Genomic DNA, 12,399 nt, shown 5'->3' with positions numbered 1-12,399 from the left:
ACCCTTTATAACCATTCAAATCACATTAACTGTTCTGTGTTAATTTTCCTACCTTTTTCTTGCACTGCAATACTTTTGTTACAAACTGATAGAGTTCCTTTTTATTGTACTCATATACAGCTTTATGTAGCTAATATGTTTCTCTAACTTCTGGGCTGTGCACTTGGCTGGTGTTTTTTTTTTATTTATTATTGTTACTAGATTGTATGTACTTACTTGATTCTATGCCCCCCTTACTCAATCCCCATGTAGGGGCCTTGTAAGGTATTTTACAAATAAATAAATAAATACATTTTTTACAGATTATTCAATAAGAACCATGGGTCTATAGACTGCCTATAGTTTATTGAAAACACGTTTGCAGACAAATGTCCGCAGAATCTCTATAGACAAAAGTGTATAGGCTTATACAGTTCTACTTTTATAGAATGAAGTCTATGAAATGTCTGTAGACAAATGTATATAGATAGTCTAAAGACATTTGCTTATAGACTATAGACATAGACTATAGACATATAAGACAAAGGTGGAAGAGGCATGCAAAGAAGAATTTACCGGCACCATTGAGAACTTTATTACAAGTGTACTGGAATCGTCTAAGTACACCTTTACATCGGCTAAAAACGTACGGATTTCGACATTGAACTTGAGCGACGTTGAACAATTCGCAAAAGGGCCGAGAGGCGATACAGGCGCACCAAGTCAGTTGATGGCCTTAGCGTCGCTCGACGTATACAGAAGAAAATGCAACTTCGCATGAACAGGCTGGAGGAACAACGGTGGAAGACGTTCTGCGAATCACTTGACCCCCGCAAGCCACTGTCTATCATATAGAGGACGGTGCGCGGCCTTGGCTCGTCTCCACAGCAACGACATCCATTCTCAGCCCTAGCCATCCATCAAGGCCGCTCGCAGGTCGATATAGCCGAAGATTTCTGCGTGAAGTTTGCGGGAAGTGTGGTCACCATCACTAGCGAAATTCTGGGTGAGGTTCCTGCGACACGCTTCCCAGAATTGAATGTGTCCTTCTCACTTTAGGAATTGGACACTGCTTTGGCCACGTGCAGGCGCTCATCGTCGCCAGGACCAGACGGCATCACCTACGCTGCTTTATGCCACCTAGGTGAAGATGGCCGAAGTAGATTTCTGGAATGTTATAAACAGTCATGGAATGATGGCATCGTTCCTGAGCGGTGGTAGACCAGCCGCTTGATACCACTCCTGAAGCCTGGAAAGTCGCCACTTGACCTAGCGTCCTACCGACCGATTGCGCTGTCCAGCTGTGTTGGGATGGTCATGGAAAGAATGACTCTCACACGCCTAGAGTGGTATCTTGAGCGCCACAACGTATACCCTGAGGCCATGGCTGGGTTTAGAAGAGGCTGTTCCTCTACTGACAACGTCATCGACCTCGTCACGTCTGTACAAGAAAAACACCACAAGCGTATATCGGTTGCACTATTCCTCAATGTGAAAAGCGCTTATGATAATATAACGCATGAAGCCATCCTTGATGCCATGGAAAATAATGGAATTGGTGGACGCATCTTTCGGTGGATTTCGAGCTATCTAGTCAAAAGGTCCTTCTTTGCGCACAGTATAGATGGCCGAACCGCTGACCATTACACTTGCCGTAACGTCCCTCAGGGTGTGGTTCTTGGCCCCACTTTGTTCAACCTTGCAATCCTTGGAGTTGCCGACCTTCCACCACATACAGTAAACTTTTCCATATATGCTGACGACATATGCATGTGGGTCTCGGCAGTTACACGTCTCCAGGTGCGTGCACGGCTCCAAAAAGCAGTGACCCTAACATCATCGTACCTGTGTGCTCAAGGCCTAAGCATTTAGACCGAGAAGTGCACCTTAGTCGCTTTTACCCACAAGCCCATGACCTGGTACACCATTTCTATTGACCGCCAACCAATTTCCTACGCAAAAACTCACCGATTCCTAGATGTTATTATCGACAGAGACCTTTCATGGATCCCCCACATCTCATACTTGAAGAAGAGGCTTACTTCTATCTCCCATATACTAAGGTGTCTTGCCGGTAAAACATGGGGCACATCCGTGGCATATATGCTTCAACTATACAGGACGCTCTTCCTAGGATACTTGCGATATAGCACACCAGTGCTGTCCAATGCTAACAAAACTAACATTTATGTCGTATAGAGCATTCAAGGCCAAGCCCTTCGAACATGTCTGGGGCTACCTCGGAATGCTTCAACCGTAGCAACAATTGCCACGGCGAGAGACCACCCAGTAATGACCTATATAGCTACCGACGCACTCCGGGCGCATGTTCGCCATATATCCAGAGTCCCTGAACACCATCTCGCTCGCTTGCCTGACAAAAGACCCGAGGCAGCGTTCTCCAGATCAACTGCGGCTAACCGGCACTCCTTGTCTTTGAGGCACTCACCCCCAAAAAGAGCACCATCCCCTCTGTGGTGCTTGAAAGAGCCTGCTGTGTACCTTGCTGTTCCAGGACTAGTGAAGAAAGCTAGCGTGACCACCGCGACTCACAAGCAGATCACATTGGAACTTTTGCATTGTTCCTACGCTAACCGAATCCATGTTTACATGGATGGTTCCGTCTCGGAAAATTCGACGAGCGCCATTGTTATACCATCTCAATCGGTCGTCATCAAGTTTAAGACTTCACACGTAACAACATCTACAGGTTCCGAACTGGCCGCTCTTTGCGCTGCCCTCGAATCCATTGAAAAAGAACCGCCCAACAAATGGGCAATATTTTCTGATTCGAAAGCAGCCCTCCAGAGCTTGCGAAGTTTACGACGTGGCAATTACGAACAGCTGGTGTCACAAATCAACGAAACTTGCCATTGCGCTTCTGAACGAGGACATGATATCATCTTTCAGTGGCTGCTGGGACATTGTGGCGCCGTTGGGAATCACCTCGCCGATGACGCTGCCACGTGCCCAGCCTGGCGCACCGACACTCCTTATACCTTTATCGAGAGTAGACTCTGCAAGAGAGCTTCGTAGACTTGTTCGTACCATCACGTTAAGTTACTGGCATGCACCACAGAACTCTAAGTGTCGTTTATGCAGCCTCAACCCATCACTGAAACTTAAATTACCAGCGAACCTTTCACGACGTGACGCAACACTGCTGTGTCGGCTGTGCGTAGGAGTAGCATTCACCAACTCTTACAGCTATTGTATTGGAATGGCGGGCTCACCAATGTATGCTAAGTGCAAGTGTGAAGAGACCATCAGTCATCTTCTGGGCCACTGTTCTCGCTTCGATAATCAACGTCAGACTCTCCAGTGCACCTTGAATAGACTGGATGACAGGCCATTTACAGAAGTGAAGATCTTGGGAGCCTGGCCTCACAGTTCATTAGCCCAGAAAACAGAGCACTTTTTCACTACCTTAAGGCAACAGACTTGAGTGCCCGACTATAGACGTCCTACACATAACTTTTCTCTCTCTCTTTCACTCCCCATTCCCCTCCCTACTTGTAGGGTAGCAAGCTGGACTTTATAGCAAGCTGGATTTTATAGACTTCAATCTACAAAAATAAAACCATATACAGCCGTTCTACTTTTTTATACTGAAATTTATAAAATGTGTATAAGTAAATGTCTATAGACTATCTATAGACATGTGTCTGTAGACATTCCATAGACATCAGTCTACAAAAATAGAACTGCATACAGCTTTACTTTTGCAGACTGAAATCTGCAAAGTGTCTATAAGCAAATGTCTATAGACTATTTACAGACATTTGTGTACACACCTTGCATAGAGTTCAGTCTACAAAAATAGAACTGTATACAGCACTTCTACTTTTGTAGACTGAAATCTATAAAATGTCTATGGGCAAATGTCTATAGACTATCTATAGACATTTGCGTATAGACATTCTATAAACTTGAGTCTACAAAAGTAGAACTGTATATTGCTACATACATTTCTCTATAGAAATTCTGCAGTTACAAACACGAATTTTCATTAATATATAATCAGTTTATAGAGTGTCTAGAGACTCAGATGTATTATAGACTAGTCTACAAAAAGTCATTATCATCATCAGCCTGGTTACGCCCACTGCAGGGCAAAGGCCTCACCCATACTTCTCCAACTGCCCCGGTCATGTACCAACATCTCCAAAATCTACAAATTTTACAAAAAGTGTAAGGCCATAAATCCATAGACGCTTTGTAGACAATTCCTGCAGATCAGTCTATAGCTAATCCATGGACTTTAGCCTTACCCTATTTGTCAATTATTGTCGATACAGGGTGTCCGAGCTAACATATATTCAGTGAAGCTGACCAATGAAGAATAATGTAAAAAAAACACGGTGCAGTAAGATCTGAATTTAAGACTTATTGTGTTCAGCCGTCAGAGATCTGACCTGTAGGTGATTTTGTAATAGTACATCTTTTTAAATCTTGTATTTTCATTGCCCAAATTGGCTAAAATAGCCGGGATTGACACCCTATATACTTGCTATATAAACCACACACTTTGCCAAATACGTTTCGATTATATATAAGCCCTCGCTGCTGGGATTGTTAATGAGCAGTCTATTGGAAATGTCTATAAATATGTACTGCATCCACCATGCATATGGGAACATACCCAGGGAACTGTACATAGAAAATCATGCATGCGCATGCAAGCAGTCGAAAAATCTAAAATGCATGTAGCAGTCATTCTTTATGTAAGGCTGCATGAGCATTTCTGCACACGCAAATTTTAGAAATATTAGTTACATGCCATGCATACGCTTAAATGAAATCTGCTAGATATCTGCTATCTATATACAAATTCGTTTACATTTCTGTTTACATATGGCGGCAAAAAATTTTGAATGTATATTATTATATGTTCACGTGTCGCCCCTTATATGTACTTATGCATTAATGTCGGTAGCTTAATAATGCGCCTGAACCAGCTGCAATGCCATATGTTGCATAAACAGAAAAAAAAATTGAAGCAATACTATTAGTGCTGAATCATGCAGCGTAAAAAAAAAACATGTGCATCGATATTGAGTTAACTCTTTTTATTTCGTGATAGATTATTTTCTTCAAATGCAGGTCTTACACTATGATCGAAAGAGAGTATTTACAGATTTACAGACTACTTCCCCTTGGCAAGCAGGGCCGCCACGCCGGCGTTCACCTTCGTGTTATATGTTCCAAAGATGCTGCAAGTGTATGCTGCACATAATTATATGCAACAATGTGAGGCAAAAATAACAATTGCGTGTTGTATGTTCATTAGGCCACTTAATATATTTACTCAAACCACATAAGTCAATACTTAATGTGGTTTAAGTATGTCTAATGGCTGCTCGAGACTACTAATCAGTGCTATTATGCAACGTTTCATTTCATGGCATGATGAACAATTAAACTGTCCCAACTGCTGCTGGTGCTACAGAAACAGTATGTTGCGTTTTAAAAAATTTAATTATGGGGTTTTATATGCCAAAACCACTTCATAATTATGAGGCACGCCGTAGTGGAGGACTCCGTAAATTAGGACCACCTGGGGTTCCTTAACGTGCACCTAAATCTAAGTACACGGGTGTTTTCGCATTTCACCCCAATCGAAATGCGGCCGCCGTGGGCGGGATTCGATGCTACGACCTCGTGCTCAGCAGCCCAACACCTTTGCCACTGAGCAACCATGGCGGGTATGTTGTTTTTAAGACAGCTTCATATACGACACATTAATGTAGTTATCTCAAATTATTTCTATACCAAATAATGAAACAAGGATGCCGAGTTAACTGCTTGTGCATTTTTTGGCTGGTAATTAAATATGCATGCACAGAGTGACATGCTCAGAAGACGTGGCTGTAGTATTCACAGTATCATGCCAAAGATTGTAATTTATTTTCCTTAATACACATTGAAATTTCTTTCTCATACTCTTAAATGAATGGGTAATTTATTTATTTATTTATTTATTTATTTATTTATTTATTTATTTATTTGGAATACCCTCATGGTCCTGCAGGCAGGCATTATTGAGGGGAGTGGAACAAGACATACAATAACACAGATAACAGGAAATGGAAATACATTAATGGGTCACAGCATTACATATAGCTCACTGCGCTGAGTTTTAGATATTTCAGCAATTGTGCACATCCATGGAAAGTTAAAAAACGGGAAAGAAAACGAGAAAAGAAAACAAGAACTAACAAGGCAAACTAGAAATCAGCAACACAGAGTTCATGAGGGACCAGGAAACGAAGGGCACACATGTCATGAACAAGAAATGCTGACACTTAACTTTTTCTTAAAATACTTGAGATCGGCGGCGAGTGCCACATCTACTCGCAAGTGATTCCACTCGGATGACGTAGTTGGAATGAAAGAATTTAAGCGAGCGGTAGTGTGAAAAGGTGGAACGCCCACTTTGCGTGGATGGTCGATGTGCGATGAAACATGGGTGGGTGGAAGAAGCGAAGCGTTTTTCAAAACAGGATTCAGATTGTAGATCTGAGAAAAAAAAATTACCGACGATTACGTTACTTCCTAATGCGAAATTTGAGCGCAGCAAATAAGCTGTTTCACCTTTTCGATAGATTGAGGCAAAGAAATCGAGCAACACATGTATGCGCTATCACAGAATTTCTTTTTATTTTTCACACGTATTCCTTTAACAAAGACTCCACTAGGTAAGCTTCTGCTTCGGCGGCACGCACCTCTGGATTCTGACGGCGACGGCGCTGGGCCTCTGCTCTGGCAGCTCGTTTAGCAGCAGCAGCAGCAGCAGCAGCAGCAGACGGAGGACTTCCATCGGTCGTCTCGCTCATGGCTCAGAAAGAACTGGCAGATAATTTCGCAGTGGCGAACGGCAGCGGCAATTTCGGCTCGGGCGGTGCACATATACAGATCCGCCGCCACCGATCTGGCTCTCTGATTGCCACCGCACAGGGCGAACGGCAGCGGCAATTTCGGCTCGGGCGGTGCACATACACAGATCCGCCGCCACCGATCTGGCTCTCTGATTGCCACCGCACAGGGGTTGCATTGGAGGAGGAGCGAAGAAAGGAATTAAGTTCGAGCCGGCGCTTTGACAACCGGAGACTCGCAGGAAGAGGGGGCAGGGGGGCGGCGTGTACACCCAGCGGCAAACGATGGGGGCAGAAGCGCGCGCAGCAAGCGGACAACACGATAAAGGGAGGAGGGAAGAGATAGCAGCGACTGACTGATGCCGCTGACGCCGATAGTGAGTCAACCCCAGCTGCGGAGTTGGTTTCAGGGACAACGCCGCCGATGCCGACACAAACAATATGATACCCTCGCTTCCGCAGCGCTAAGAACCAGGTCTAGCCGTGGGAAGGTGGTCACGTATTCGTCGACGTGCCGGGGCCTACGTGAAATAACCGGCGCGTCGGCAACTGAAGAGCACCCTATCCGCCACACAAGAACAGGGGGGGGGGACCCTTTCCTCGTCTTTCTGCATGGCGGCGACGGTGTTCTATGCAGTCACGTTATCTTGACTCTCAGCGTCAGCGGCATCCAGCGGTATCAGTCGGTCGCTGCTAGCGCTGGGGGGATGAAAGGGGGGCGGAGCTGGTTACGAGGCCGACGACAACGCCGACGACGACGCGAAACCCAGGAACGGACGCCAAAGAGCTGCGCTCTAAAAAGACAGAGTCGTGAAATTTTTCTGCGCAATGAAAGTAATGGTAGTGACAAAGTGTTTTTCATTAGCCTGGCACTTGATGCGCTGCCATAGTTGTGGAGGATAAAACGAGCAGCACGGTTCTGAACAGCTTCCAACACAGATGTAAGTGACTTAGCTTGAGGGTGCCATATCGACGCGGCGTACTGAAGCTTTGAACGAACCAGTGTTTTATAAGGAAGGAGTTCTACTGAAATTGGTGCATTAGAAAAGTTTCTTTTTATATAACCGAGCATGCGGTTCGCGTTTCCAGTAATGTAGGTGGCATGGCTGATTCCAGGATAAATTTGATGTCAGATGTACATCGAGGTATTTATACGAGGTAACCGGCGCTAACGAAGCATTGTTGAGGCTGTAAGAGCCTGGTGGCGAGAGGCCTTGACGAGAAAAGCGCATGGATTAGCATTTTGATGCGTTTAAAACCATTTTCCATTCAGTACACCAGTCAGTAACGCAGTTAAGATCTGCTTGCAATAAGTGGACATCATTAGTGTTTTTAATTTCACGGTATAGTATGTAATCATCTGCAAAGAGTTTGATAGAATAATTTATATTGTTAGGCAGATCATTATAGTACACAAGGAATAACAAGGGTCCGAGTGCCGATCCCTTGTGGTACCCCAGATGTAACCGACATTGAAGATGATTGAAGACCGTTAACGTAGGCCAACTGCGAGCGATTAGATAAAAACAACGAATCCATGCTAGAACATTCGGCTTGATATGATGAGCAAGCTTATACAACAGCAGACTCTGGGACACTTTATCGAAAGCCCTGCAAAAATATAAGAAGATGACGTCGACCTCTCAACCTTCATCAAGAATGGAATAAATTTCATTGCTGCGAGATAATAACTGTGTTTCACAGGAAAACTGTTTCCTGATACCATGTTGTGTAGGCGTGAAAAACAAAAAATGATTCATGAAAACCAGATAATTGAGAAAATATTATATGCTCCATGATTTCACAGGAAATGGAAGTTAATGACATAAGACGATAATTGAAGGGTGAATGCGTGTCGCCAGATTTATGGAGTAGAATCACTTTAGCCAGTTTCCATTCGTGCGGTATATCTCCTCTTTCAAGCGATTGCTCACATATTTTCAGTAAAGAAATTGCGGAGTACACTTTAGTATTCTTCAGGACTTTAGTGTTAATGTTATCAGGCCCTCAAGAAGATGAGGTTTTCAAATTGTTAATTATGTCGATAATTCCGTCATAACTAAACCTGACAGGGTCCATTGGAAAGCTTGTTACATGCATAGTCTCTAACATCAGTAATGTCAATTACGGTACTTGAAAAAGCTGCACTAAAGGTCTCGTTAAGGATCTCAGTGACGTCAGTGCTTGAAATAGGGTTTGACTGAGGGCCAACGAGGGATATAAGTGACTGCTATCGTTTATTCACACTACTCCAAAATTTTTTGGATTGCTCGTTAGAAGCGTTGGGAACGTCACATTAAAGTAGTAGTGCTTCGATTCCTTCAAAGACTTCTTGTAACTGTTAACAGTTTTTTGGAGTGCTGACAAGTGCTCACGCTTTCCAGAAGACTTAGCTTTGCGGAAAAGCCTCCTTTTTTTGTTTGCCAGACGTTTTGATGAGCGGTTGTACCATGGATAGCGGCAGTTAAAAGCTTTTTTCGAGGAATATACAAGTCGACCAATTCGCAAAGCTTATTTCTGAAACGTTTCCGATTGGTATTTATGGATCTTTCGTTAAAGTTTGCCAAAAGTTCGTCAAGGAAGTCTTCAAGTGTTTTATTGATTGCAGCGTAATTTCCTTTAGCATAATAATATATTACTTTTATATTGTTGTGCGACGTTCGGACAGGGAAGTTCAACATGATATGTAATAAAGAATGATCGCTTATACCTGATAAATAGGTAATATTGGAAACAGCATCAGGGGCCATAGTTAGCAACAAGTCTAATACATTGGATGTCGAAGATGTGACCCTCGCGGGCTGCGTTATTACCAGAGTCAAACAAAAGTCGGAAAAAAGATTTACAAAATTAGACGATTCTGACGAAGAGTTGATAGTGGTATGCGAAACGCTAGACCAGGCAATATTAGGGAAATTAAAATCACCAAATAAATAAACAGGAAGATTCGGAAATTTCGCACACACAGCGCTTAGCGCTTCATAAAGGTCGCTGCCAAAACCAATGCCAGTCGAAGGCGAACGGTAGCATGCACACAATAGAAATTTTTGATATTCAGTCGTGATCAGCACACATAAAAACTATGGTGTCGTAGGAATATCAATGTGAAGGCTGTCGAGATGATCAGAGAACACCGCCACCACGTGCCACTGCGCGATTAAAGCGAAATATGGAGCATCGCTTTTGAGTAGTGAGGATTTCCGTGCTTCTAACAGAATGTACCAGAATGTAACAGAATGACCATAACTTCAACAGAAGGCAGATGGGTTGATAGTATTAATATGGTCCCTTAGTTCCTTACAGGTAATGAGGCCTCTTGGGCATGCTAACACGGTTGCAATTTAGGTATACCACATGAGCACCCGAAATACCACGCGAGCACTTTCTGCGACATGTCATGACAGATATGCACCCCCTGGGAAACAAAACTGAAACCATAGTTCGAACGAATGCTATCACTGCAAATTATTTAAGGAGCTCTCAAACATGAGTAATTTCTCTAGGGTTTCGAAGTTCAGGACTTTCAGTTAACGCAAAAAATGAGTAAGAAATGCCCTGTCAGTATGCTTCACTTTCATTTTTTTTTTATAAATCTGACCAAGTTTTCTCAATTTCTTGTGAGGTGAAACGTTTTAAAAATATGTTTAAAAGAGAGATTTTCTGCAAACCTTGTATGACATAACAAGACAGCATACCTATCTTGACATTTTCAAATTGCCCTATCTTCTTCCAAGTCTTCCCTGGCTGTTTTCATCAAAATTTCCTGGCAGTCTATCACACCCACAGCTTAAGTGCAATGAAAAAATTGTGGTTTAATGCTTGCCAAGTACTGCCAGTCCATGATATGTAGATAAAACGAATAACATGTCAGTCACTTGACCTGCAGTATTAGATTCAACCGAATTGAATCCCTTGTTTAATAAAGCTAACAAGGGCTTGTGCAAGTTCGTAATTCATGGCAACACGAGCACAGCACGGAAGACAAGGACACAGAAGCACACCCTTAAAGCAAATGCAACAATGTGAGGGAAAACTATTCAATTAGTTAATTTTACGGTTGATTAGTAGCTTCATATATAATTTGCTCTCGTCACTTATGTCTCTAGTTAACTTGGTTTACGTCTGACTAAAGACTGCATGCCAATATGGATCAGTACCATTATGATGTTTCATTATGTTACAGTATGATAAGCAGTTAGACAACCGCAATGGTCGCCGGGGCACGCAATGGTACGTTTCGTTTCAAGACAGGTTCATGTGACACCATAGTGTACTTATAAAAATAAGAAACAAATGCGAGAATCCCAAGCGATTCCTATAATAATAATTGCTGGAATAGAGATACCCGGCTGGACTGTGCACATTTTTCGGGTGTTAATGCAGTCTGCCCGTGTCGAACGACCATACTCAGAATAGTGACTGCAGTTTTGAAGAATCACGCTAAGAAATGAAATTTATTGCTGCTTAGAACAACCTCCAATGTCAATTTTCTCATACTGCGAGATGAATGCATTTGCAACACCTTCAGCAGAATGCATATGAATGCAATGTATTGATAAGGTTACTTATCAGCTAAAAAATTTTACAATCTCTTAGGTGTGTTGATAAGGGTAAAACAAATGCACTGTCTACTTAAACTATTCGAATAATCTGTGCGTTATCTACCAAGAAAAGACCACCAAATGGATAATCTGGCTCTGTTTTCTTTTGTATAGCCCATGTTGTATACAGTCTGTCCAAGACGATGGCACTAAATGCAACTGTAATGAAAACCGGAACACTTATTACGCACGACAAGGGCTTCATACCATGCACGATTGTCAAAATGTGAATCTGCGCCAGCAGCTGCTAGTGATTACCAGCACGTAAACTGCGTAACGCCGAAGCATCGAAAGGCGCTTAATGCTTTTGAAATAGCCCGAAAAATAATTTCTGCTGCTAAACTGGTTATAAACGAGACAAAAAAAAAGACATCTCCAACACAATGCCTTCAGTTTGAAACGTGTAAAGGTGCTTCTCTAATTTGTTTGGCTAAGTTTCGAAGCTTCAAGTGACTGAGCTTATTGCAGGTTTCATGCTCAAACACCTTTTGCGGTTGCATATATTTATATTGGTGAATCTAAATATATGCATGAACATATCCATGAATCTAACCGCATCCTGTTGTGCCTTTCTTCAAGTTTCTTGTTTTGCTTGCGGTAACAACCCGAAATTATTTAGATTGGTTGCCACGAGCCTTAAAAACACTGCTACTTTTACCCTATACGAAAACGGAGCGCACGCACTTCTCATGCATGCCACGCAAACACGGCCTTTCATCCGAGTACGCTAGCATTTATCCAACTATACGTCTCCGTTTGAAAATTCCTCACGCTAACACAATTTCGAGATATATACGTAAAGCGTGTAACGATAATTTCACTACACATGCCGTGCAGCATTCATCGCGGCGGGTTCGAGCGCCATGAAATGAGGGGTGCTATACGGTAAAGCTATTCCAAACTTTTCTATTCCAATTCTCCAATAAGCCCTCTGCGATTGGTCA

Source organism: Dermacentor variabilis, chromosome 1 (assembly GCF_050947875.1).
Source record: "Dermacentor variabilis isolate Ectoservices chromosome 1, ASM5094787v1, whole genome shotgun sequence".
NCBI classification, from domain to species: Eukaryota; Metazoa; Arthropoda; class Arachnida; order Ixodida; family Ixodidae; genus Dermacentor; species Dermacentor variabilis.
This window is presented reverse-complemented; position numbering follows the sequence as displayed.